The sequence below is a fragment of the Melanotaenia boesemani genome, chromosome 4 (genome assembly GCF_017639745.1).
Source record: "Melanotaenia boesemani isolate fMelBoe1 chromosome 4, fMelBoe1.pri, whole genome shotgun sequence".
Classification (NCBI taxonomy): domain Eukaryota; kingdom Metazoa; phylum Chordata; class Actinopteri; order Atheriniformes; family Melanotaeniidae; genus Melanotaenia; species Melanotaenia boesemani.
The window spans coordinates 18,114,107-18,120,801 of NC_055685.1; the positions used below are offsets into that span (position 1 = coordinate 18,114,107).

The following is a 6,695-nucleotide window of genomic DNA, read 5'->3' on the forward strand; positions in this document are numbered from 1 at the left end:
TGGATTTCCATTATGTGTCCTAGTAAGCCAAAGCAGTGAACCAACAGGCTAACAGATCAGCTAATATACTAAACTTATCTTTTGTGTCAGTGTTTCTCAGTGTTGGTCCTCAGGACCTGCTGCCTTACACGTTTTAGAGGAAACCCTACTGTTACACACCTGAATGAAATGGATGGCTTGTTAACAGTCTTAGAAAGAAACTTGATGAAGTTCAATAATCTTAATCAGGAGGAGGTGTATCCCAATCACACCACCATACTTAAAAAGGGTAAACACATGCCCAGGAGTGCAGGTAATTTATTAGCATTAAAAAAATAAATTAAAAAATAAATTAAAAAACTAATTCCAGAGTTTTCAGTGCCACACAAACAAAATCCCACTTTGGAGCTTGTCAAACTGGGTTTAAAACAACTAGCACTCACCTCCAAGAAAAAGGGCAAGGAAAAGTCTGTATAAACAAGCACAAGTGTAGTTGTGTGTCTGGTTTTCAGTTCCTCAAAGCTCTGTTGGCACTCAGTATGGAACATCCTTAACATATTTATCACCGCCCAACCCCGCCCTGCCACAAACAAAGTTTCTCATTAAATATAAAATAACCTGGTCAGTTGTTCATTGCACATAAAAACACAGACAGTAATCCCCACCCCATAGCAGGATCCCAGCCACACCACCATACATCACACCCACACAGTAGGATAAGACCCACACCCAGTATTTCAGGTATAATGAAGGCATGACTACCTCTCCAGCTTTGTAGAAGACCTGCTCGCATAGGAAAAGATGTGGCTGGCATGAGCAAATACTGAATGGGTTGGGGTACATAGTTCTGCGTGTCCTCTAGTATTTGACTGGGTCTTGTCCTCTGGAGAAGCAGGATTCGGCTAAATACTGCTGCACCTCCGCTATGGCATCTGCTGTCGCAGTTTGAGTGCTCTGGGTTGCACCTAAACAAATAATTAGGTGACTACAAGCCTATTTCAGGAGAAAATAATGCAGATGGTAGTTAGAGGCTAATACAAACCAACTCGGCTATCCAGAAGGTCCCACAAGTTTTCCTGGTCCTCTTGCTGCAGATCTAGATGCTGGTTCTGTTAGTGACTGAAAGTAGAAACAGTATAAGTACAGTATTATGTATGCTTGTTACATAGCTAAGAAAACAAGGAAATTTAGCGTACCTGTGATGTTGATGGTGCCACCCTTTCCATTCTCATGCTTTCAGCACATTCAGCGGTTACCCTGGAAACAGCGTCTTGTGCAGATGTTGTATTCCCAAACGCAATTGTTTTGAGTTGGGGATCCAGTATAGTTGCCGTTACCAGGACACAAATATTTTCAATATGGCACCTTGTGTGTAAAAATTATTGGGTCAGTTCAATTGCTGTTGGATTTTATGGTACACTTGATTTTGTAGAAAACTTATGCTGCACCATTAGGATAATTGGAATGACTTTTGATGCTGACACTATCTTCTCTGAGGAAATTCTGTTGTTGCCAAGTTGAATGGTCAGAGAACCTCTTGGCATGCAATGGTTTCATATTCATCACATGAGGGGAGGGACACCAGCGGCCAAAAATATGACCACAGCTCCAGCTGGTTCACACTGTTTGTTAAGAAGCAGCAGCATCAAAAAGCTGGAGTTCCACTGGGTGGCGACCTCTTGAATGAGTTTGTGTTGGCCTCTGGAGTTATTGCTGGATTTCAACCAGCCGCTCTTTGGCCTTGACGCTGGTCCTGGTGTCTGTTAAAACCTTTGTTTGTTCCAGTGCCTTTTTGACAACCAGATTTAGGCTATGTACAAAGCACGGCACATTCCTCAGTCCCATGAGTCTTGCCATTGACAGCATGCTTGATGCATTGTCCATGATGAGACAGTGGACTTTATGCCTCAATTCCTATGCAGTCAACTGTGAGTCCATATCGCTTAAATTCTCAGCTGTGTGAAACTGCTTGAAGTGGCCAACACTCAGCAGAACACTTGCTAGCTCCATGTCTTCACTGATGTAGTGTTAGGTGACCCCAAGGTAGCCATCCGTGGCAATGGATGACCACATGTCAGCAGTTAGGCTGACCTCTTCTGCCTTCTTCACAGCTTTGATGGCATCTTCTTTACTCTCTTCATAATTCTTCTCGACTGATGCCGTCAAGCCTGGTGAGTCGGCTCAGCCTGTAACACAGGGTGATGTGACTGTTATACATATAAATTCATACACTGTAACTTACAGCCTGTTTCCACCTTAGGCAGCAAACTGTGGTGTCATCTGGATGACAAAGTAATAGAAGAACGAAGACAAAACGTTACCACTGATGCAACCATTGAAGTACAGTGGTATATGGTGGAGTACAATGTTAGCAGATGACCCCATGGAGTACTGGAAAAAACAAAAATATGTGTACCCCACCCTGCACAAGCTGGTAATGGCCCTTTTGAGCACTCCTGCATCCTTGGTGACATGTGAGAGTGTTTTCAAAAGCAGGAGAAATACTCTTAAAAAAAAAAATCGCCTGATTCCTAAAAGTGTTGAAAAATGATTATTTCTAATAAATAGATTTTTCCCAAGTCACAAAAGCACATTTACTGCCCCACAACTCAATGGAGCATTCCCCCTGTTACTCATGAACTTTATTTCCACTTTCCCTTGTAACTATTGTACATTAAGAAGTACAAATAACATAATACAGACATCAAAAACAAATGCATACTTTTCTTAAACAGATGCCAATAACATGGAGGAAATTTGATTTTATTCTGTAAATTACTGATGTTGTTGTGATAGCTTGAACTGTGAAATTATTTGTCCACTAGATGTCTTCATGGAGCAAATGAAACATAATGAAGCTTCGCCCTTGAATGAGCCCATTTGGTGAAAAGCTTTAATGCTTTGGGAAGCTTCACCTGCCCATCACTAATATGCAGTATAATAAACTAAACAGAGTAGTGGCTTCACAGTCAATGGTATGCCCACACAATTTCTGAGTAGTCAGTGATGCTGAATTGATGGATCATTTGCAGATTTCTGTGTTATGCATGCGCATTAATCAAACACATGTTGTTGCTCCTAATTATTGCGAACACATCCTTGCTGTTGCTTCCATGGAAAAATATGAACATAATATGGAAAATATTGTGTTGGATTTATGCATGGTTTGCAATAATTTTATTTTGTTACTTGAATTAATGGATACTGAATGGAATTAAAAGTATGAGGTAGACACGAAAAATCAAATGAAAGCACCCTGAATCGTAATCAAATTGAATTGTGACGTACCTTAGATGGCACATCCCTACTTATCACTACTAGTAACTCGTGGCAAAATACCATTAACCCTAGAACACTAACATTATGTGAGTAGCCATTTAAAACCAATGCAGCATGGGTGACTTTCACCCAACCTTAATGTTCTAGGGTTAAGATAGATGTACCAGCAGTAAACCACAGGTCTCCTTGGAAAGACCTATTCCAAAATAAGGTACAAAAAGAGCAACAGCCACAATAAACACTTGCACCACAGGCATTAAGAAAGAACAGAGCTGCAAGAGTAGCAGCAGACCATACCTGCAGCAGTGTCATGGGACAGGCAACCAAGAATTAGACGGAAACCCAGGGTTGAAACTGAGTTTGCAGGAGCATTCTGCTTATATAGGCTGGCAATGATTGGCTGGCATCTCATGTAATTAAAGGGGCACTGTTCAAAAAAGACAGCTCAAAAAAGAACAAAACAATTGCAAAGTCAGCAGCTGAATTTGATTCCTGTGGCAAAGTGAATTTGAAACAAACTTTTAAAATGTCACTTCATGGAAATGACTTATTCAGTTTCTTTCATGGTCAGGTACTGAAATAAACAGAAAAGTAACTAACTGGAAACATAACTCTGAAGGAGACCAAGACAAAACCAATCATCTTGGGCTATATATTCTGGAAAAATGGAGAGGGGTTGTCAGAATTATTTTCTATTCTCTATATTGTTTCTTTTTTTCTTTCTTTCTTTCTGTATGTTTATTTGTTTTTCCATGAGTTTTAGCTAAAATGAGAATCTGAAACAACTGATGGTACATTTGATCATTTGAGACTGTTGTCTTACCAAATATCATCCCATGGGTTGCTTGATCAAATCAAATCAAATCAAATCAAATCAAATCAAATCAAATCAAATCAAATCAAATCAAATCAAATCAAATCAAACTTTATTTATAAAGCACTTTTCATGCATAAGGACAGGACAAAGTGCTTTACATGACAAGAACAATTGTTTAAATAATAAAAACACAAGCACACCCAAAGTTTAACAAAAAACAAATCAAAGCACACGCACTTAATCATATTCTCCCACACACAAGCTGAACGGACATGAAGCAGCTAAACTAAATTAAACCACCAACTCATACTAAATTAGAAGGAGGAGTAGTATAGCTATATAGCTTATTTACACTCAGACAACATCATTGGGCTTGCTCCTGTGATTTTGTCTCTTTATCAAGAATGTTCCCAAATCCCTGTGAATGACATCATCTTGTTCTGGTGAATTATAGCCAAACAGACAGAGAGCATCCAGATCCAAGCCCTCAGCAGTCACTTTCTTGAGCCAGCAGACCTGGACAACAGCACAGAAAAATATGCCAAAAAACCCCCACCCCACACACACACACACACACAAACACACACACACAAACACACGCACACACACAACCACACGCACACACACACACACACCATTATTTTTGCCCCTCTCTCTGTTCTTGAAAGCTTGGTTACATCATCCTCAGCGTCCACATTCTAATAATGCCTCTCAATGGCAAAAAGACACAGGTGCGGGGGGCTTGGATGGATAAAGAAAAATATCCAGAAGGCGCGATAAAGAATAACAACACACAAACAGAGGAATCACTGAGGATTTGTTGAAAGACAGACATTTCAAACATTTGCAACATGCCAAATGGATCTAACTTTCTATCTATCTATCTGCTTCGGTACTTGCAATCCCTGTATCTAGATGTGTAGCAGAAAGCATTTGTATTGACTTAGGCTGGTCAGACGAAGCTTTCTTTTCAACTTTCAACCCCCCCCCCATCCATCTAATTGAGGGTGGAGGGTGTGTGTGTGTATGTGTGTGTGTTGGAGGTGGGGGGGTGTTCTGGGCTCCACGCAGGCCCAGCCATAGCAGACATTTTTGTGGTGAAATCATTAAACCCACGTGCAGCTCTCTCTCCGTGGTCACTGGGGGTCGTGCTCCTCTGCCTTTAGCTGAATAAATCATAAAGTTTGCCGGGGGACCACACAAGAAGCCAACCCAGTGCATCCAGAGCATCCAGCCTAAGCAGCCAGCGCAGAACACATGCACATGCACAACCCCAGACCTTGTTATTTTTCAGAAAAACACCAGCAGTGAGACAGAAGAAGTGAGACAGAAAGAGGCACACCAGCAGAGGCACACAAAAGAAGAGACGGAACGCTGAATCAGAAATAATGTTAAATTAATTATATCATTTAAAAAAGAACAGAAAGAAGAGATTTTATAAAACAGACAAAAAAGATAAAAAAAAACTACAAAACGGTCATGAGGACTAAAGAGGATAGACTGAGTATTGTGAAGGAAAACTGAAACAGTAAAAAAAAGATATTTTTTTTTTCCAGCTCTGGGCTCAAAACATCATAAAGGAGAGATATTCTCTCTCCCTCTCTCTGTCTGGATGACCTCGCCAGACTGATCCTTCAGACAAGACTGCCCTACAAGAGGAGGAAACACTGTCCTGTCTGAGGATCACATACTGTCTGGGTACATATTTGCAGGATGCACCAATAAATACCATACATTGCTTGAACAGGTCACCACTAAAACAGGAAGGAACAGAAGAGCCTGTTTATAGACACTTACACTTATGGTCACATTTCCATGTTAACACTAGAAGTCCCAGAGAGGGGTCAATTGACCTTTCTACCTTTACAACCCAGAGATGGGTCGATTGACCAGTAGGATTTTAGCTAAAATCCTGTCTTAAGCTGTGAACAGCTTCTTTTGTTTGTAGACGAGTCAATTACTGGCACACCCCAGGAGGGCGCATACTTAGGGGAGACACTGTAGACTCTTGAAACTGGACTGTCAACTTTTGCCCAAAGCTTGGCTTGAGACACTGCTTGGTCCCCTGAGTATGAGATTGGAGTAGACCTCAAACAGATTCAGAAAGGTTTTCCTGCATTCTAGTATATTTCAAATAATTAAAAATATATTTGATATGATATATGATATATACCTCCTCGACACATTTGTGTGCTTTTAGAAGAAAAAAAAAAAGATAATCATTGTGGGCCTTCAATAAAAAAGCAAACAATTTAGAATGATATGACAAAATGATGAATTCATATTTTTTTAAAAAATCACTTTAAAAGGTCCAGCTCTCCTCTTTTCATACAAATGAAAAAATACAAATTTTTCAGAATTTTTTACCAATTTTTCAAACTTTCTAACCCAATGTTCATGTACCTTATGTCCAAAAAGCCCAAGCAATGAACAATTTTGAATATTTAAAATGAACATTTTTTGATTGTGGTGGTACAGGCAGGGTCTGTGAGTAAAATATCCAGAAGCATTAGTGTCTAAGTCAAGAGGGCATAAATGTCAACATGACAAAGATATAAAAGAACAACTGTGAATTTTTTCCAATGCTTTTTATTTTTGTCATAAAAAAAACAACAAAACA

The 6,695-nt window shown here is 39.8% G+C and overlaps 1 long non-coding RNA gene across 1 annotated transcript; it reads right to left on the bottom strand.

Annotated features, from left to right (window-relative positions):
* Positions 1-302: 302 nt before the first annotated feature.
* Positions 303-2,021, bottom strand: LOC121638760. The gene is made up of 3 exons (XR_006010066.1): positions 1,176-2,021; positions 1,022-1,098; positions 303-944 (listed from the first exon to the last, which is right to left on the bottom strand). It is a non-coding gene; the product is annotated as an uncharacterized LOC121638760 (long non-coding RNA).
* Positions 2,022-6,695: the final 4,674 nt, after the last annotated feature.